The sequence below is a fragment of the Ostrea edulis genome, chromosome 6, assembly GCF_947568905.1.
Source record: "Ostrea edulis chromosome 6, xbOstEdul1.1, whole genome shotgun sequence".
In the NCBI taxonomy this organism is placed as follows: Eukaryota; Metazoa; Mollusca; class Bivalvia; order Ostreida; family Ostreidae; genus Ostrea; species Ostrea edulis.
Window position 1 is genome coordinate 21,068,474 of NC_079169.1, and position 22,716 is coordinate 21,091,189.

General features: G+C 33.7%; 3 non-coding genes across 3 annotated transcripts; all 3 read right to left on the reverse strand.

The window, feature by feature from the left end:
- Positions 1 to 6,118: 6,118 nt before the first annotated feature.
- Positions 6,119 to 6,191, reverse strand: Trnat-cgu (transfer RNA threonine (anticodon CGU)). The gene has a single exon. It is a non-coding gene; the product is annotated as a tRNA-Thr (tRNA).
- A 2,148-nt stretch (positions 6,192 to 8,339) lies between these two features.
- Trnat-cgu (transfer RNA threonine (anticodon CGU)) lies at positions 8,340 to 8,412 on the reverse strand. The gene has a single exon. It is a non-coding gene; the product is annotated as a tRNA-Thr (tRNA).
- A 1,497-nt stretch (positions 8,413 to 9,909) lies between these two features.
- Trnat-cgu (transfer RNA threonine (anticodon CGU)) lies at positions 9,910 to 9,982 on the reverse strand. Its single transcript has one exon. It is a non-coding gene; the product is annotated as a tRNA-Thr (tRNA).
- Between the last annotated feature and the right edge of the window lie 12,734 nt (positions 9,983 to 22,716).

Here is a 22,716-nt window from a genome sequence, read left to right on the forward strand (position 1 = left end):
AGTATAAGAAGCAGAAAATAAATATCTGAATAACATTTTATTCACGCTAAATTATTTTTTAAAACGTTTTAGAAAAAGATTAATGTATTCGAAATAAATCGTACTATCCTTTACTAATTAATGATCTGAAAAGATACCTTCACTTTAGGGTACAAATGTAGCTCAAAATCTTTTTTGGATGAAAAGGCTCATATCTTCCGACAATGCCAGAGGGTCACACAATTTTATTCTATTTGTAAATATATTTCAATCTCTTTTTCTATTATTTTTTCTGTATTATAATCAGTCCTCATAATACGTTTAGTTTGGTGCGAAATATACACATGATGAAGTCCAAGGAAACATACATGTATATTACTTATAATGATAAGTGATACTCATTACACCACAACTAATTTAACAGATTTTTGTTGGTGTGATACAAATGATAAAAGAGCAAAGTTTAGACTAGCCAGCATCCCAACATAACTCGATCTCCCGGGACTAGCTTGTATAAACGAGAGCGAAAAAAAAATATCAAAACCTACATGTAGCTCTAACTGACTGTGACATGTCGGCCGGCAAATTCGACGTCATCTAAAAAGAAAATAGCAAGCACACGCGAAGCAAGCCATTAAGGTCGTAACATGTATGTGAAAGGAAAAAAAGAGACAAAATTGGCAAAAGAAAAGAAAAAATTTCTACAAAATGGACTTCGGAGTAATTCATCCATTAATTGCTTCAATAATTATTCGAGTTTTAAATTTCATTGCCAAAAAGACACAAAACTGATGTGTAATTTGTACTTTAAAAACTCCAATTTGTTCAAAACGAATTCTATAATTATTATAGAGAAAACAGTAATACGACTAAATAAACGAACGAGTCCATTAGTTTCTCTAAATATCATATACATGTACTTAGTGTTTTGCCTGTTTAAAGTTGCGACGAAGACAAGGCATCTCATACCTTCGTTGGTATTGTTTGTGTTGATAATTGCTTGTCCTGATAATTGCTTCGCGTGAACTAATAAAACAACATACATTGTACAAGCTGCATTGTATGACGTCAGAATGAACTGTTTACGTTGATTGTGGTCCCGTGGGGATCCAGGATAGAATAGATCCTCAGTACCCTTTGCTTTTCGTAAGAGGCGACTAAATGCGACGGTCCTTCAAATGAGACCACATAAACCGAGACCCCGTGTCACAGCAGGTGTGGCACGATAAAAAAACCCTCTCTGCTCAAAGGCCGTAAGCGCCGAGCAAAGGCCTAAATTTTGCAGTACTTCATCGGCAATGCTGAAGGCTATGAATGAAAAATTCTCGCGAGGAACGTTAAACAGTATTAAACCAGCGTCGACTACGTCACATTTCAAGCATTAAATGAGTAGGCGGGCTTGATACTTAAAAAGGTTTGCAAGATGTTAAAATGATGGTATAAGAGGTACAATAAATCCGATAAACAGAGGTACAATAAATCCGATTGTGTGTAGATGCAGTATCCTACTGTTCTGTAATGGACGTTCGATATCTTAGTAAACGTGATACACATTTCTCCTTTGTAGGAATTTTCTTCTTTACTTTAAATTACATTTCTTTACTTCTAGGAGCGCACACCCTGTCACGTTTACAACAATTCTGATGAATGCATCTTTTATTCCTAAAGTTTAGAAAAGAAACACATGCTGTCATGCTTTGTATCTTTACACGCGACGTGACGTCACTATGCATTGTATCTCTCTACACAGATGAGTTGTTCTTTAGAACACATTCGCCTCGATTCAATATACATGTATTGTGACGTCACATTTATTACCACAGGTTTGTGAATTAATTTGAATTTTCGGTATTTTAATCACTGAATAAATTTAAGGAATTTAATGCAAGAGACAAAGATGCTAACCTTCGTTTATCAAAATGTACATAAACTCGGAAAAATACAAGTCAACTAAGCCGCGCAATGATTTACTTAGCAACAGCGACACAAAGCGTCTAGCTACGAAGCCGAAGGTCGCCATCTTTTATCTTAGTTCTACAGAGCCTAGCCATTTATCAAACTATTGTATCGAAAGTGGAGTTTATCATGATAGAAAATATGTGTAGACTATCCATGCAATGCGTATTTCGCTGCCCTTTAGAGATAGAGATCGACTTTGAAGTCGCTCATCTCCGACAGATTGAGAAAATACGGGAAAATGCATTGTTTAGGCCTACCCAAAATAAATTATCAAATATCAGAAAATATATACAATAATTTACGGCTTTCAACTCTGTGAAAACTTCCACTAGATGAAAACTTACCCTTGTATGCAATGTTTTCGCTAATAGTAAATCCAACACAAGAAAATATGTAAGCAAGTAATAAATAACGATCCACATATGTCAATTTGTCTGACGTCATGTGATGAAATGTGACGTATGAATTTTTGTTTGCTTTGTTGAAAGACGGATCAAGGAATGAAACAACGCACACACACCCCTTCCTTTTCCCCAGTGAGAAATGTATTTCAAAATGAACAGGGTGATGCTTACTTGGCAAATCATTAATTCGAATATAATATCTTTGTTTTAATCTATTATTCGACCATACATACAGAGAAAGATGTTTTACAACAGTGATTTGCGTACAAGTAGATGCTAATATTGACAACGAGAAAACAACATGTGTATCAAACCGAAGTATCTTATTGTGCATGTTGACTTTCTATTCCAAAGAAGGCTGAAAACTGTTCTGCGATGTAAATTTAGAGAGAGAGAGAAAAAAATAGTTCCGACATCTGGTTGTCAAGGGGGTGTGTCCCCATACCAAACCAGGTTATACAAAAATAACTTGCGTTCCTCAATTGGAATTTGACCAATCAGAGACAAGGATACAATAAGAATTAAATTATTTTGATATAATATAATGTGCTTACATAGGAAATTGATTCTTTATCCAGGTCCAACCAAACACTTGGTTCCAAGACCATCAACTTTCAAATGTTGATGATTTATCTCCATGTAGCACAGATGTTTAAAAACAATGCTGGTTAATAGAAATTAAATGCAAAACATACACCGAAAATTTTATTTGTTTATGATATTTATTTCAAAAGTTACTTAGATTCGAAATTCATACTTACTATTCTCAGTTTATAGTCTTGAAGCCTGATAACTACGTATAATATTAACCACATTTTAAGACTATTTTTACAGAATGATCTAGCTCCATAATTCTACTCTCCAAAAGTTAAACCTTTCCGATGACATGGCACATGGACATCTATAAGACTTTGCAATTAAAGACCCTGACCTCTATGATGACTGTATGCTGGTCCCGAGTTCGATTCGCAATCCCGGCGGCCGTATCAAATCGTAGGTCATCCATTAAGGCGTGTTGGTTGGTTGTATATTGTTTAACGTCCCTCTTGAGAATTTTCACACATATGAAGACGTTGCCATTGCCGGTGAAGAGCTGCAAACTTTAGGCCCATGCTCAGAGCTTACGGCTTTTGGGCGGGGCGGGGGGGGGGGGGGGGGGGGGCGTTATCGTGCCACACCTGTGACATGGGGCCAAGATGTTTGCGATCTCGTCCGAAGGACCGCCCCAATTAGTCGTCTCTTACGACAAGCAAGAGCTACTGAGGATGGATATTTTGGAATGATTGGAAGCAAGTTGAATGTGTTTTGTGAAATAATATGGAAGTGAATTTAAGGTACAACTGTAGATTTAATTTAAACAATCATTTATTCACTGATAAGTGAATGGAATTTTGCAGCAGGCATAGCTTATTTCAGTCCTCTCCCTAAATCAAGGTCACAGGTAATCAAACACATGTACATATATGATATGTGGAATAAGATTAAATGTATAGAAAAAATAAATACAAAGAAAAAATAGTAGAAGTAGAAAAAAAAATAAAGAACAAAACAAAAAACACACAAAAAGAAATACCGGTTTGAACATAAGTGAATTACAGTAGATTATTTAACATTTTTAAACATGAAAATAATTAAACAAAACGTTTTGTTGCAGCGACAAAAGCTTGTACTGCTTCAAATATTTTTATATTGATTTTTAGTCCATGATTAGGACTACCGCATAAAACAGTTCAAATGTAGGTTGTTGATTATAGCAATTTGTAATATTATGTATGGTTTGTAGCAATGTATTTCTTAAATATGTATAATTTGGACAAGCAAAAAAGTAATGATAGGCATTTTCAACTGAATTAATAAAATTTGTACACATTGGAGTTTCTGATAAACTATGCTGATATAAATCTGCTTTCAAGTTATTTGCATTGTTTCTTAGTTGACAATGTATATGTATTATATTGACGTTTTCTAAAATTGGTAAGTTCATTACTTTTTTTTCTTTTCACAATAATAGGAATGTAAAAGACTTTTGAAAGAAGATATCCCAGAAGCATTTTAATGTAGTCTGGTAGGTTGTTTCCATAGTAGAAGGAAAGAAACTTTCCATATAGGATCTGGTGGTATACCCAAAGTTTTTTTTATTTTCTAAAAACAAGATAGGATACAAGTGCCTGATATGTCACGAACATTATTATGCTATTGAGAAACGTCTTGTGGGACCTAAATTTGAAGTAAACCTGTTTCTACCAGACTTCAGGATTTGTACAAAGTTTGATATTTTGATGCGTCTATCTAACTAACACGACAGAGGAATGTAGTGATATGCTGACCTCAAAAAAGCTATCTTGTTCCACGCACTTCATCGGGTATTCTTAAACCATACCTATACGACAAAAATATTTATGTGAAGTACAATTTTCTGTTAGTCTCAAGATCCAGGCAGAAACTGCTCAGAAAGACACCTCATATGGGTAAATTAAAAATTGTAAACTCTATATTCTCTTGAATTTGTCGTTTGCGTCATAAATGGGTAGTTTCAGCTAAACAGTCTGAAGAGGTGAAATTACATCCCTCAAAGAAACAAACACTAAGGAAAAGATGCAAATAACGAACAGTGATCAATCTCATAACTCCTACAAGTAATACAAAAAGAAAAGTAGGGCAAACACGGACCCCTGCCAGAGGTGGGATTAAGTGTCTCGGAAGAGCCAACATCTGTCGACCGCTCACAGAGCCCTGTATTTCGATGGGGTAAACGGAGTAATCCGTAATCAAAATCAGTGTGCAAAGAACGGTCTCAGTTGGTATGAAATGATTCGAATATTTAGTAGATAAGACATCTGATACAAATAAACAATGCATGCATGGATTAATATGTGCAAATGTATTTCTTTTTGTAAGAAGTACAAATATAAAATTCCTTTAAAACAAGGGTTTTGTAAACTTTTTATGATGTTGAAATAAATTATCCCTCTCTATATAACTCTTTAAATTTTCCTCACTGTTTTCGACCAAATTAAGAATTCATGGGAATATATTAAACTCCATACGGTAAATTGTATTCATTTTATTTATAAAACTCAGATCTAGTTTTCATCATTTTGGAAAAAAGATTGTAGCAAATGTCGTTAAGTATCAATGAGCCACAACACTCACCTGAGCTAACATGAAGTTTTAGTTGCATGTATCTCATGATTTGTTTGTGAAAAAATCCAAAACGAAGAATAGTCAAAATAATCGAGTTGTCCTTTTTTTTTGGTACTCAAATTAACATAGTGGTGGATATGGTGAGGGATTCCGGCCCCTCAACCTTTTTGAATACACATATAATTTAACAATTAGGAATGAATTTATTATTCTTCCGTTGGATGAAGATATACAACGAAAAAAAAACCCGTTTTCCGTCTTTCTTTCGTGATATACATGTACCTCCATCCAACAAAAAAATAATGAATCTATTCCTCATCACGTGATATTTTAAAACACTGAGTTATATGATAAATAAGATTTCAGTTGAATTAACGATTTATTCTTGGATTACATTCTATGTCATTTTGTGATGGGCGTAGTAATTTGTGAATACACAACTTCAACTAAACTGTTGATTTCTGTTGAGCGAACGGGTTTCTTGTGAACGGAAGAGGATGAGTTAGAGATAAGTCCTGTTGAGAGAAAATTGCCGGAAGTCTGTTGATAGATCAAATTAAGTGTTGGCTGTACATTATTTTAAAAGGATCCATCAATGGAGCTGCTTTTATGAATTACACAATAAAATTGTATACCTTCAGTGAGAGTTGAACTCACGACCCCTGGTTTACGAGACCAGTGCTCTAACCACTGAGCTATGAAGGCTTATTTATATGTGCATGACTGGCTGACCTGCTAACATGCCCCATTTTTTTTGGTAAAAACAAGATAAGATGCAAGTACGTGAAATGCCACGAACATCACTGTATTATTGGTATGTACAGGTATGGTATGATCTTCATTTGAAGTATACCTGTTTCTACTATTTGTACAAAGTTTGATATTTTGATGCTTCTTTCTAACTAACACGACAGAGGAATACAGTGATATGCCGACCTAAGAAAAACTATCTTGTTCCACACACTTTGAATCAGGGTCATAATAAACTACACTGTGTGTGACAAAAATATTTATGTCAAGGGCAGTTATGAATTACAGTAGCATGATCCAGGCACAAACAGCACAGACAGGCACAAACAGCACAGGTCCCGTGGGGATCCGGGTTAGAATAGGTCCTCAGTACCCCTTGCTTGTCGTAAGAGGCGACCCTTCGGATGAGACCGCAAAAACCGAGGTCCCGTGTCAAAGCAGGGGTGGCACGATAAAGATCCCTCACTACTCAAAGGCCGTGAGCGCCGAGCGTAGGCATAAGCTTAGCAGCCCTTCACTGGCAATGGTGACGTCTCCATATGAGTGAAATATTCTCGATAGGGACGTTAAACAATATTCAATCAATCAATGAAACAGCACAGAAAGGCATAAACAGCACAGACAGGCACCATATATGGGTAAATTCAATTGTAAAATCTATAATCTCTTTGAGGTTCTCGTTTGAGTCATGGATGGGTAAGATTAGCTCACTGTCATGCGACTTTGCTCTTGTGTATTTCCTGTTTAAATGTGACTCCCTTCACCAAACACAGGCTGAAGACGTGGAATTGTATCCGTCCCAGAGACAAAGACTCAGGAAAAGGTGAAGATAAGGAACAGTGATCAATCTCATATCTCCTATAAAGGTGAAGATAAGGAACAGTGATCAATCTCATATCTCCTATAAAGGTGAAGATAACGAACAGTGATCAATCTCATATCTCCTATAAAGGTGAAGATAAGGAACAGTGATCAATCTCATATCTCCTATAAAGGTGAAGATAAGGAACAGTGATCAATCTCATATCTCCTATAAAGGTGAAGATAACGAACAGTGATCAATCTCATATCTCCTATAAAGGTGAAGATAACGAACAGTGATCAATCCCATATCTCCTATAAAGGTGAAGATAAGGAACAGTGATCAATCTCATATCTCCTATAAAGGTGAAGATAAGGAACAGTGATCAATCTCATATCTCCTATAAAGGTGAAGATAAGGAACAGTGATCAATCTCATATCTCCTATAAAGAATACACAATTAAGAGTAGGGCAAACACGGACCACTGGATATACGAGAGGTGGGATCAAGTGCCTAGGAAGAGTTATCATTCAATGTCGACCGGTCACATCTGCAGTGACCCCTGCATCTCCATCAGGTAAACGGAATAACCCGCAGACAAAATCTGTGTGCAAAGAACAGTTTTAGTTGGTATGAATTGATTTGAATATTAGTAGATAGTTAAGGACACCTGGTACAAATAAACAATGAATGTATTATTGTTATTATTATTTTTGGCTTATTTTGTTTGTGAGAAGTACATATAAAATAAAATTCCCAAAAATAATTTTTATGATGCTCAAAAGTTGAAATATATTACCCCTTCCTATAGAGCTCTTTAAATTTTTCTCACTGTTTTGGACTTAATTGAGATATCATAGGAATTGATTTAGTTTTCATTTTCATCATTTTGGGAAAATGATTGTCGCAAATGTCGTTTTAAAGTATCAATGAGTCGTAACGCTCACCTGAGCTAACATGCTGTTAGGTATCAATGAGCCGTAACGCTCACCTGAGCTAACATGTTTCAGTTGCATGTATCCTAATTTCTTGGTGAAAAAAGCCACAACGAGGATGAGTCAAAATAATCGAGAGTTTGTCACTTATTTTGTACTCAAATTAACATAATGGTGGAAATGGTGAGAGATTCCGGCCCTCAACCTTTTTGAATACCCATTTTATATAACCTCCAAAAGAAGCTTTTGAAAGATCAAATGATTTTCAGGATTCATGTGAACATTTGTTCTACAGGGGGGTGGTTATACAGAACTTGATGATCCGCCCATTGAGCTGCGTTTATAAACTATTTAATAAAATGAATTGCCTTCAGTGAGAGTTGAACTCACGACCCCTGGTTTACGAGACCAGTGCTCTAACCACTGAGCTATGAAGGCTTATTATATATTGTTACGAATGACACTTTGTAGAATACCCAAAGTTCTTTGTTTTGAAAAAAACAAGATAGGGTACAAGTCCCTCAAATGTCACGAACATTACTGTGCTATTGAGAAACGTCGCTTAGGATCTTAATTTGAAGTAGACCTGTTTCTACCAAACTTCAGGATTTGTACAGTTTGATCTTTTGACAAGTCTATCTAACTAACACGACAGAGGAATGTAGTGATATGCTGACCTAAAAAAAAAATTCTTGTTCCACAAACGTCATTGGGTCTTCATAATTTAGTGATCGTAATCTCTTACATGAACCATTGGATCAGGGTCCTAATAAACTACACTGTACGTGACAAACTATTTATATCAAGGGCAGTTATCCATTACAGTGTCACGACCCTGGCACAAACTGCACAGACAGACACCAGAAATTAAATTCACAATTTTAATATCTATATTCTCTGTGAGGTTCTCGTTTGAGTCATAGATGGGTAAGATTAGCTCACTGCCATGCGAGTTTGCTCTTGTGTATTTCCTGTTTAATTGTGACTCCCTTCACCAAACACAGGCTGATGACGTGGAATTGTATCCGTACCAGAGACAAAGACTTACGAAAAGGTGAAGATAAGGAACAGTGATCAATCTCATATCTCCTATAAAGAATACACAATTAAGAGTAGGGCAAACACGGACCACTGGATATACGAGAGGTGGGATCAAGTGCCTAGGAAGAGTTATCATTCAATGTCGACCGATCACATCCGCAGTGACCCCTGCATCTCCATCAGGTAAACGGAATAACCCGCAGACAAAATCTGTGTGCAAAGAACAGTTTTAGTTGGTATGAATTGATTTGAATATTAGTAGATAGTTAAGGACACCTGGTACAAATAAACAATGAATGTATTATTGTTATTATTATTTTTGGCTTATTTTGTTTGTGAGAAGTACATATTAAATAAAATTTCTAAAAATAATTTTTATGATGTTCAAATGTTGAAATATATTACCCCTACCTATAGATCTCTTTAAATTTTCCTCACTGTTTTGGACTTAATTGAGATATCATAGGAATTGATTTAGTTTTCATTTTCATCATTTTGGGAAAAATATTGTAGCAAATGTTGTTAGGTACCAATGAGTCGTAACGCTCACCTGAGCTAACGTGCTGTTAGGTATCAATGAGCCGTAACGCTCACCTGAGCTAACATGTTTCAGTTGCATGTATCCTAATTTCTTGGTGAAAAAAGCCACAACGAGGATGAGTCAAAATAATCGAGAGTTTGTCCTTATTTTGTACTCAAATTAACATAATGGTGGAAATGGTGAGAGATTCCGGCCCTCAACCTTTTTGAGTACACATATAATATAACGATAAGCTATAAGAAGTTCTCGATTAGATCAGATGATCTTCACATTTCTTCAGGGAGTTGGCTGCACAGTACTTGATGATCCGCCCATGCTGCAGCTGCGTTTACAAATTACGCAATAAAATTGTATGCCTTCAGTGAGAGTTGAACTCACGACCCCTGGTTTACGAGACCAGTGCTCTAACCACTGAGCTATGAAGGCTTTCTTTCTAATCTATAAATCATTATCAATAAATTCATACTTGTGTTCTCTGACATATACGTGCAGTTTTTGAGTGTTATTTAGTTACATACAAGACATAACAAAATATAATTATTTGAATTTCTGCTTTAATATTTCCGTTTTCATCCTAATTTCAGGGATGGTGAACTGCATTGTAAGCAAAGTATATAAAATTTTGAAGCTATCAACAATAAAGAGTTGTGCAGGAGAACAAACACTCGTCATAAAGATTAGAAAGGAAGAGATGGAAATAGATAGACCATGTCCTGAGGATGCACCCAGATCCCGTCCCTAGGGTTGTGATGTGATGGACTCCATCAGGGAAGAGAAAGAGAGGAAGACGTAGAGAGATGTGGAGACGACCTAGAGAGAAAGACGTAACAGATGAAGAATTGACACGAGAACAGATCCAACTTTGGTCCCAGGATAGACAACACTGGAAGACTCTGGTAATGGCCTTATGTACAACCGGCACCAGAAATAAGTAATTCCGAACAACTCTGAAGGTTATATCATAGCTGCTACTGCATGTATTCACTTATTAGTGAATAATTTTTTTTAATAGCTGGTAGTAACATCACCTTTCTTAGTTCAATAAAAATGATACTTTCGTTTTTTTAATCGATACTCTGAAAAATTCAACTATATTTTATTTCAATATTAAGAGTATGAAAAGAGTTCCTTTATACTTTCTTGTGCCATAAATCTTACGCTTGCGCAGAAGGATGTATTCAGTTAACCATGTATGCAATAGCGTGTTGCGTGCCTGAGAAATAATAGTAGGTTTTACTCGAATTTTATTGATTCAAACTCTGATGTATGAGTTTAAATCCAGTGATATTACAGAAGATTGATAACAGCGGCTTTGATGTAAATGATCGAGATAGGCACATGGCCTTGAAAGTGCGTGGATTTTTATAATCTATAAATACACAACCGATATAGATTTACAGTATGGGGTAGTATTTTTTTTCTCTTCATTTTACGTATTTGTAAACTAAGAGCTAACTTTTTCGGTCACACAGTATAAATATGCTTTCATGGGTAGTCAAGAGAAAAGAGGATTCGTGCGATTGCATGCTTAACATGTTAGAAGTCTAGAAAACACAAGACTCTGAAACATAAGAGAAAGGTTATATAATATAGGTTTAGGCATTCAGTGTTAGTACGTATTCAATGAAGGACAGACCCGTGTGACTACAACAGAGCAAGTTAGCAATATCTGCTGTGTTTCCAGTTTTATCAGCTGTGTGCACTTGTGTGTGCTTTCTAGAGGTGGGAGTCATGGGACATCTTATTATTTCTCCGTATAAAGTAGTGCCCGATAATGGTCTTTTATCGTCCATTTTCCTGTCACGTGAGAATAAAATGTCCATCAATCACGTGACCTATGGGAATTGTAATCTGGATTAAATCGACTAACAGCCATCATTCGACCGCTTCAGTAGATCTGATAACAAAATAGCAAGCAAGGAATTACAAAAGCGGTTTTCTTCATTATATTTACACGCAGTTTACTACATACAAATATCTTAGATATTTAAAATGATGACACACACGTACATCGTTTATGCAGAGTTCCGAACAGTTAAATGGTATCTTGCACGAAAACTTCTATATGCTTTTGTTTTGAATGACAATGCAGCCGGGTTTTGAACAGCAGTATTGTGATATTAAAAGGCTCTTCACTTCCTGATTATAACATTGAAAACCACGACGAGGAGAAATTTAAAGTCATTCAGGTTAATTGTTTTCTAACTGTAAACAATGAAATACTTGTAGTCATTCTCACAATAAGTGTCAACTTTAAAATATTTTATGAGTCTTTACTTGTTGAATATCTTTCTCAACAAAAAGTTCAGTAAATTGCTATCTCAATGTATCACAGTAGGCCTGACCGAATTTTCTCGTCATGACTTTATTCGCCTTGTTAGCACTGACGATAATCTAAAATATTTAATTCATAGTGGCATTAATCCGTAAGCATGTTAATCCATGTTTAATCCTTTACGCCTATCAAATGTCAAAGACTACAAAGCCTAACATGATTATTTTAATGTGGTATTTAAACAACAATAATGTAATTTGTGGGCGGAAAAAATCTGATAAATGCACGCTTAAAGATTCCTATTTGCGAAATGATTGATGGCTAGTTAGAAGTAGTAAACATCAAAATAAATAATATCAAATAAACAAACAACATTTTTAGAAAAATCTGGTACTGCCATTTTGTCTTACTCATAGCATGTCTTTTGATTGGGCAGAATGATACACCCCCTCGGATGTCGTCAGGTTACCTAATTGTGGATATCGTAAACAGCTATGGTTACTCGTTGACTATATCATGAGACCGGAAGTACAGGTGTGCCTACTGCGTGATGTTATGTTTTTTTAATTGGTTTATTAACTTAACACTTGAAAGTACAAGGTAAACATTCCCAGGGGATTGGACTGACTGAATATGACAGTTCATCATTCTTCATCTCTTACATGTAGCCAGTACATCTTTATGAAGGTTAAAACAAGAGGTGTTTCAATTTATAAACATCAGGATCCCATATCATACAGCACTCTTAGATAAAAAAAAAAATGCGGTAAATGAGACAAAACTGTCCCTATGGATCAAAACGTAATGATTAAAACTCCTTTTCATTTTGCTGGACAAATTAAGTTTCGGATGAACAAATTAATAGGTATTAAGAGTGATTCGTGATACCATGTAAATAATGAAAAAAATGTTTCCTATATTTATCTCAAGAATCAAACTCTGAGGCTATTCGTTTCATTGAAATACCATGCACCCATGTCAAAAAATTGTTTGCGTGTTAAGCAAAAAATTAGATGAGCGTCAGTTTCTTTGGTGAGTACAGCTAAACGTTGCCTTCCCATAAATCTATGTTTAGTTGTACAAAAATACCATAAAGAATACAAAATTGAGAGTTAGGCAAACACGGATCTCTCAAAATACCAGAGGTGGGATCAGGCGCCTGGGAGGAGGAAAAATCCCCTGTTGACCGTCAAATCCACCGTGAGTCCTATATATTGATCAACAACAAAATCAACTGCAGGAGGTCTCACGATAAGAGGAATTACAACTTCGTCTTAATAGCATAATAAAATAATCTAATATTGCTTTATTTTCACTTTTGTGCAGTTAACATTGGATCACTATTCGTTATCTTCACCTTTTATGTACTATATGCAGAGACTCAGGTATTTTATAGAAGATGTCTCAACTTTCAACCCCTTTAATCAGCAATGGACTCTTCCAGATAGTGCCTAACATGCGATATAAAAGTATATATCTTTTCCTGTCATTTTGTAAAACAAACATATAATGTTGTTCATAATTTGAAATAAACTCTCTTTCTTTTTACAAAATTCAGCCTTTGACAATAGGATTATATTCACCTGTTCATTGTTTGGGATGTTCTCTGGAATAGGCATTATATTATTTCTAAGAAAACCACGGGCACAAGAAACTAATATATGTAAAGGTGCGCAACAAAATAATGTAAACATATGGTACAGTAATTACATGTGTATCTACAATATATCCACCTATACTACCTGTAACATACATATATCTACAATATATATACACCTATACTACCTGTAACCTACATATATCTACAATATATATACACCTATACTACCTGTAACATACATATATCTACAATATATACACCTATACCTGTAACATACATAAATCTACAATATATACACCTATACTACCTGTAACCTACATATATCTACAATATATACACCTATACTACCTGTAACATACATATATCTATAATATATACACCTATACTACCTGTAACATACATATATCTACAATATATACACCTATACTACTTGTAACATACATATATCTACAATATATACACCTATACTACCTGTAACATACATATATCTACAATATATATACACCTATACTACCTGTAACTTACATATATCTACAATATATATACACCTATACTACCTGTAACATACATATATCTACAATATGTACACCTATACTACCTGTAACCTACATATATCTACAATATATACACCTATGCTACCTGTAACATACAAATATCTACAATATATACACCTATACTACCTGTAACTTACATATATCTACAATATATACACCTATACTACCTGTAACATACTCATATCTACAATATATACACCTATACTACCTGTAACATACATATATCTACAATATATACACCTATACTACCTGTAACTTACATATATCTACAATATATACACCTATACTACCTGTAACATACTCATATCTACAATATATACACCTATACTACCTGTAACATACATATATCTACAATATATACACCTATACTACCTGTAACATACATATATCTACAATATATACACCTATACTACCTGTAACATACATATATCTACAATATATATACACCTATACTACCTGTAACATACATATATCTACAATATATACATCTATACTACCTGTAACATACATATATCTACAATATATACACCTATACTACCTGTAACAAACATATATCTACAATATATACACCTATACTACCTGTAACATACATATATCTACAATATATACACCTATACTACTTGTAACATACATATATCTACAATATATATACACCTATACTACCTGTAACATACATATATCTACAATATATACATATATACTACCTGTAACATACATATATCTACAATATACACACCTATACTACCTGTAACATACATATATCTACAATATATACACCTATACTACCTGTAACATACATATATCTACAATATATACATATATACTACCTGTAACATACATATATCTACAATATATACACCTATACTACCTGTAACATACATATATCTACAATATATACACCTATACTACCTGTAACATACATATATCTACAATATATATACACCTATACTACCTGTAACATACATATATCTACAATATATACATCTATACTACCTGTAACATACATATATCTACAATATATACACCTATACTACCTGTAACATACATATATCTACAATATATATACACCTATACTACCTGTAACATACATATATCTACAATATATACACCTATACCTGTAACATACATATATCTACAATATATACACCTATACTACCTGTAACATACATATATCTACAATATATACACCTATACTACCTGTAACATACATATATCTACAATATATACACCTATACTACCTGTAACATACATATATCTACAATACATACACCTATACTACCTGTAACATACATATATCTACAATATGTACACCTATACTACCTGTAACATACATATATCTACAATATATACACCTATACCTGTAACATACATATATCTACAATATATACACCTATACTACCTGTAGCCTACATACATCTACAATATATACACCTATACTACCTGTAACATACATATATCTACAATATATACACCTATACTACCTGTAACATACATATATCTACAATATATACACCTATACTACCTGTAACATACATATATCTACAATATGTACACCTATACTACCTGTAACATACATATATCTACAATATATACACCTATACTACCTGTAACATACATATATCTACAATATATACACCTATACTACCTGTAACATACATATATCTACAATATATACACCTATACTACCTGTAACATACATATATCTACAATATATACACATATACTACCTGTAACATACATAATAAACGGTAGAAAAGAAGTGAAACTACACTTAACATACGAAGTGACAAATGTGTGCTTTTGATTATGTGTAAATGTTAGAATACGTTACCTATCAACAACCTGTTAGGCATTTTGTCCCTATGATTAAGTCTCACAAACGAAGTTTGGAGACTTATTGTTTCAACTACTATTATTATCTTTTTTCTCTTCGCCTTCTTTGGAAGAATGCAAATGCACAACATTTTGTGGTAGGCCTATGTTCGTAGATGATCCAAAGCATTCAAGCTTTGCAATGTGTGGGAGGGAAAGTATTTCGGGGGGGGGGGGGTATCAAAAGGTGTGGGTTTCAATCTTTTACGATAGAAGTCTTTGGGGAAATTGTAAAATACAACTTTTGATGCCTCAAATTTTTATATCATGCGTTGTCTATGACATCTTGGTAAAAGGGGAAATTGAGGATGGTGAATAAAACCGTGAACTCGAAATTTTCAAAATGGTCATTATTTTCAGAATGGCCACTGAATATGCGTCAAATTTGTAACGTTTCCTATTTCAACGAAATTTGATAAGCTGAGGACGGTGCATAAAATGGTAAACTCGAAATTATCAAAATGGGGTAAACTTTCAAAATGGTCGCTGTAAACTCTTCAATTTAGAAAATGCTCACCATTATCAAAGTGGCCGCCAAAACGCGTCTTCCTGAATGAAACTTTAATGTGTAGGGGAACTCCTGTCCAAATTTTTCAGCGGCTTCTTAAAAGCATTTCAAAGATTTTACATGTCCTAGGGGATATGCAATAAAAAATCTATCTAATATTTTTCTGGGTTATGCTTTTCACAACATGAATGCCATTTTCAAGATGGCTGATAAAACACATCCAATTTCAAACGTTTCTAATCCATTAAATTTAATTTTTGCATATATTTGGACCCACTAATTGCAATGATATACTATATGAAGTTTTCTACACTACAAAAATCTGAATAAAACAATATATAAGGGCACACCTACCCATTTTTTCCAGACTTGTAGGTTCCAGTGATTATCAGCAGTCTAAAAAACAATATGCAGTTTGTTGAAGTGGACGTAAAGCAAATTTTCTTTTCGGGTAGGGATTCAAATGATGTTTATTTGGGAGACTTCTGTATTCTGTTACAATTATTGCTTATTGCATTGCACAAAAAAGTCATGAAACGATCTGTTAGCTACTAGTACACCTGTTAGCTACTAGTACACCTGTTAGCTACAAGTACACCTGTTAGCTACGAGTACACCTGTTAGCTACTAGTACATCTGTTAGCTACTAGTACATATGTTAGCTACTAGTACATCTGTTAGCTACTAGTACACCTGTTAGCTACGAGTACACCTGTTAGCTACGAGTACACCTGTTAGCTACTAGTACATCTGTTAGCTACTAGTACATCTGTTAGCTACTAGTACATCTGTTAGCTACTAGTACATCTGTTAGCTACTAGTACATCTGTTAGCTACTAGTACATCTGTTAGCTACTAGTACATCTGTTAGCTACAAGTACATCTGTTAGATACTAGTACATCTGTTAGCTACAAGAACATCTGTTAACTACAAGTACATCTGTTAGCTACGAGTACATCTGTTAACTACTAGTACATCTGTTAGCTACTAGTACATCTGTTAGCTACAAGTACATCTGTTAGCTACTAGTACATCTGTTAGCTACAAGTACATCTGTTAGCTACTAGTACATCTGTTAGCTACAAGTACATCTGTTAGCTACTAGTACATCTGTTAGCTACAAGTACATCTGTTAGCTACTAGTACATCTGTTAGCTACAAGTACATCTGTTAGCTACAATTACATCTGTTAGCTACTAGTACATCTGTTAGCTACTAGTACATCTGTTAACTACTAGTACATCTGTTAGCTACAAGTACATCTGTTAACTACTAGTACATCTGTTAGCTACAATTACATCTGTTAGCTACAAGTACATCTGTTAGCTACTAGTACATCTGTTAGCTACTAGTACATCTGTTAGCTACAAGTACATCTGTTAGCTACTAGTATATCTGTTAGCTACAAGTACACCTGTTAGCTACTAGTACATCTGTTAGCTACTAGTATATCTGTTAGCTACTAGTTCATCTTTTAGCTACTAGTACACCTGTTAGCTACTAGTACACCTGTTAGCTACAAGTACACCTGTTAGCTACTAGTACATCTGTTAGCTACTAGTACATATGTAAGCTACTAGTACACCTGTTAGCTACTAGTACATTTGTAAGCTACAAGTACATCTGATTGATGTAGCTATAACTACATTAAATTATACAAAAAAGAGCTACATATGTTAGCTACATGTATAACTACATGAATATAGTACAAATAAGTCATGACTATTATCTAAATCTATTATTATATACATCACAGGGAACACAAAAGTAAACAATACACTGTAAATCATGTATTACGTTTACATGACTGTTGTTTTTTTTTTTAAATTTCATAATTCTCACTTGATTCGTCATTTCATTAATTGATTCATGGTATAGTTTTTGTACTACAAGGTTTACATATAGTGAAAAATGATATACCTTTCATTGTACATATACTCGAGAGAGATAATTTCTTAAAATATGAGATTTTTCGAAAACTTTAAGAATTCAAGTCATGAGTTTTATCCTTAAAGTAAATGTCATTGATTTAAAAAAAAAAAGAGTCGGTAAAAAACGATAAATCTAAGAATCCACACTCAAACACACTTGGTATTTGGCATTTACAAATGAATAGATATCAACAAAGTGCTTTCACTTCAAGAGAAACAGCTTCTAAACATCTGAAAATAAACCATAAACCATAGACATGCATGAATTTAGAAACATATCTCATTCTAAGATTTTAGTTTACCTGACCATATCGTATTGTTGTTATCATCAACTGATAAACTGAAAACTTACATTATGAAATCTACAAGATTCGCTACAGTTACCTTAGAAATTAATTTCCAAATATTTACTTCTCAAATGGTTTTTCTTTGACGTCTTTACAATTGTAATGATAGTCATTTGCTCATGAATGCGGTGCAGTTGTGAACAATGCGCGTATGAACCCAGATAAATATAGTGCGTTTATTTTAACGGAATTCCGACAGAAATGAAAGTAGAATGTAAATATAAAAAATAAATTTCAGTTTTGAAAAAATTAATTGTGACGCTTCGTGAAGTACGCTGACGTAAAGCGTTGCAGTTCATACCCTCATGTGTTTTCAAAATCTTAAATATTAACTTCCGATATCTTGCCAAGCAAAAAGTTTCTTAAATGCATATTCTCGTTAAAAATATCATTGCAAATAATCGACAACATGAAATATGGTGCAGGAATAGTTCTCTGATCTTAGTCCGAGTTATATGTCCTCAATGTCGCAGTACCACCAAAACTTGTATTGCATAATTTTCTTATGTATGACAAAGGTGAAGATAACGAACGATTGGTCAATCTCATATATTTCTATCCGTCTTTGTAAAGATTTATTCATGCTCAGAAAAAATAAACTGAACTTGGTCTATATAACTAAAAATATCTTATTACTGTATATTTCAAAACTTTTTTCACTCTCTTTTCGTATTAGACTTTTCAATGTTTGGCAATGGCATTTATCTTTCAGAACTACACAAGTAGATATGATTAAATCATGAAATGAAAGAGTTTATAAATCTGTGTTTAAAATGATATTACACGAGGGAAAACGACGAAAGGTGGTAACTGGACAGTGTGCTTTTCAGAGGGTTTTACTTTTCTTTTTCACTGTTTCTGGAATAATTCACTTTCCTAGGGGCGTCAGTTTTGGTGAGAAACAGAAATAATATCATTAACAGTTTCATTTTATATGAATTCAAATACTGTAAAACCACTTATTTTTGTGGACTGATGTTGCTTTCTTGTGTTTAGCGGGTTCTTTATGACTTATTTTGTGGACTGATTTTGCTTTCTTGTGTTTAGCAGGTTCTTTATGACTTATTTTTGTGGACTGATGTTGCTTTCTTGTGTTTAACGGGTTCTTTATGACTTATTTTTGTGGACTGATGTTGCTTTCTTGTGTTTAGCGGGTTCTTTTGACTTATTGATAGAGAAAGTTATAAATGGAATCTTCCCTGCCTTTTCAAATCAAGCTTTGCATGCTTTTTATAAAACATTTGAAATTTGTAACGTTGGTTTTTTGTTTTTTGTTTATCTTTTAAGTAATAACAATTGCTTTTTTTCTACTCAAAAACTCGTTGCTTTATTGAAAATTGACAAATCAACGACATATACCTCTTATATTTAATTTATAAATAATTATACTTTCAAGTTCCGTTATTATTCATCTTGAATTGGCATTTGATTATGCATGTATTCAAGCAAAAAAAACATGCTTTTTTCGATTTAATTAATATCGAGAGTATAATTTATTTTCTAGATCTGTGATACATGTGGTGAAAACAAAGCACTGGAGTTACCTAATCAAGAACCCTCTTCACAAAAATTGTACTAATTACTACCACAATCAGTCTCTGACATGATCTAATGAGTGAGGTTAGCGAAGTAGTAATTAGAACTATTGTGTTGGGGCCTGTTTTAATGTCAAATTACGGATCTAAGATGACGCAAAGATTAGTTTCATGCAGATGGAGGGAGTCATGAAAGAATCGCACGAAATCTACATCCTATTCTTGGACTTAATGCCGGAAGTTTGGTGTTTGTACCACACATGTTATAGCTACTAATTTGTGGCTTTTAATAAAATGTCATAAATCGTATAGAATTTTTAACCTCAATTAGTACTTTTTCGATACAATAAGTACCCACTCTCACGGGAGTATATATAATTTCTTATTTTCTTTTATGATTACTCATTTGACAAATCGAAGAATGAAATTTGATAAAAGAAATTAATTATGGGAAGGGAAAGTGACAGGAAATTTAGAGGGAATCGAATTAATACTTTTTTGTTCTTCTACATGTACAATATCCATGCTCTCTCTCTCTCTCTCTCTCTCTCTCTCTCTCTCTCTGAGATGTATTTTGTTCTTTAAGTATCAAGTACAACGCTTATTTCTTATTTCAGATTTTTACGAATGTTAGATTTTGTTAGAGTCTTAATTAATAAGGTCAAAAGTTCATTAAGTAATCAAAATCAATATTTTACGTAAGGTTAAATTTAAATGGAAAAAATAACCTCCAAAACAGTTTCAGATACCAGGTGGTTGGGCCTGAATATACAAGCTTGAATGATAATGCACCGATATTTAGTGTACTCATTCAACTTAGTATCGAATACGTAAATATTTTCAAAAATAGAAGAAAACTTTCCTCATTAATTTTTTTTACAGGTTTCCGGCAAAAACAACTTTTGATTAGCTCCGACTATACCAGGTCACTTTGTTTTCATGTTTGGTTTCATATGATTTCATTTTACTTAATATGTTAGAAATAATCACAGACAACTGCACACCTACTCTTTACTCATAAACACTTTCTATTTTGCATTATATTAACAATGTTTACGTTTCTTATTCAAAATTTATTTTTTAAAGAAATTCCGCCACCGAACCGAAATTTAATTTCTTAAGTTTGCAATTTTTGTTGCACAAACTGCTTTACAAAGCAATGAAAATTTTAGTAAAACGTAGAGCTGAATGAAACCTAATTTTGTATATATTGTTTTGCTCGGAGGATGAATTTACAAATTGTGATAAGAAACTGTGCATTTATACAACTGTATGAGAGGTATACGATTTTCAATACTTATACTAGAAGACTCTAATTGGGGGTAAAGAAATTGGTTTAAACTCAGAGTGGTAAATATCGATCAATCACTGACATTTCCTATCCCCTTTACTTTCCATTAATCAACTCTAAAACAAGGTTGGAACGTCCTTTGTATCATGGTACCGTAGTCTAGAACAAAGGCATCTTATGACAGCCAGGCCCATGCCCATGTCGCAGAGTGCCATACAAAATAACCGAGTTATTTGGTCAGTGAACTTTTGTTTATGCTTTCCTGGTCTCTGTTGGCATATTTCTCTAGTTCGTCACCCACCCAGGATGAGGTAAGCCTATCCCATCAAGGTTACCTAAACAACTGGCGGCTATTATACTCTGAAAGAGTCTTGATAGACGCTCGAGTTTCAATGTAGACTCTATTTGTAATTTCATGGGTGTCGTTTTTGTAATCGAGCAACTAGTCTTACATACGTTTTCGGAATATGGTTGTTATTTATAGAATTATGGTAGACTCACACGCCATGGCACGAATTGTTGACCTTGTACAGATGATTTCTGTATTCTGATTATATTATCTCTCACAATGGGATGATCAGGGCGATTGGTACGAACACTTATCTCTACTAGACATAGGATGAAGTTCGGCAATTGACGATTTTATCTATAGTCTTTGAGCCTTATTGTTTGACATGCACACATGACCACATACACGAGAGAGAGAGAGAGAGAGAGAGAGAGAGAGCCGCATTATATACGTTTATCAATGTTCTTTATTACTCTATAAGTAGAATTCATAAATATTTTTTTAATTTTTTAAAATGAATATGTTACTTTTATATGTATACAACCAATAATTACTATTAAAATCTAAAAACGCACTTCTGCAAAGCATTGCTTATTCAGAATCGACAACATATTACCTAATTTTATCTTGTGTTTATACTTTTAAAAAATTGTAATGAGAAAAAGAGAAATGCCATGTCTAACAAAAATATCACAGTTTTCTATAATGTGCCATGATATCAAAGTTTTACAACAGTAAATGAAAGTTTTTGGTACAATAAATCAAATTTATTTTGCTAAAATATTTTCTCAACTAAGATGAATTATAATATCACGAATCGTATTCAAATTATCAAAAATGTGTTATCCAAGTGGGTCAAAGTATCAAAGGATTTTCTAATGTAAATCAAGATATCAAAACTTTTGTTTAATATGTATATTTAACGATATTATCAACGATTTTACTATGGTAAAACAA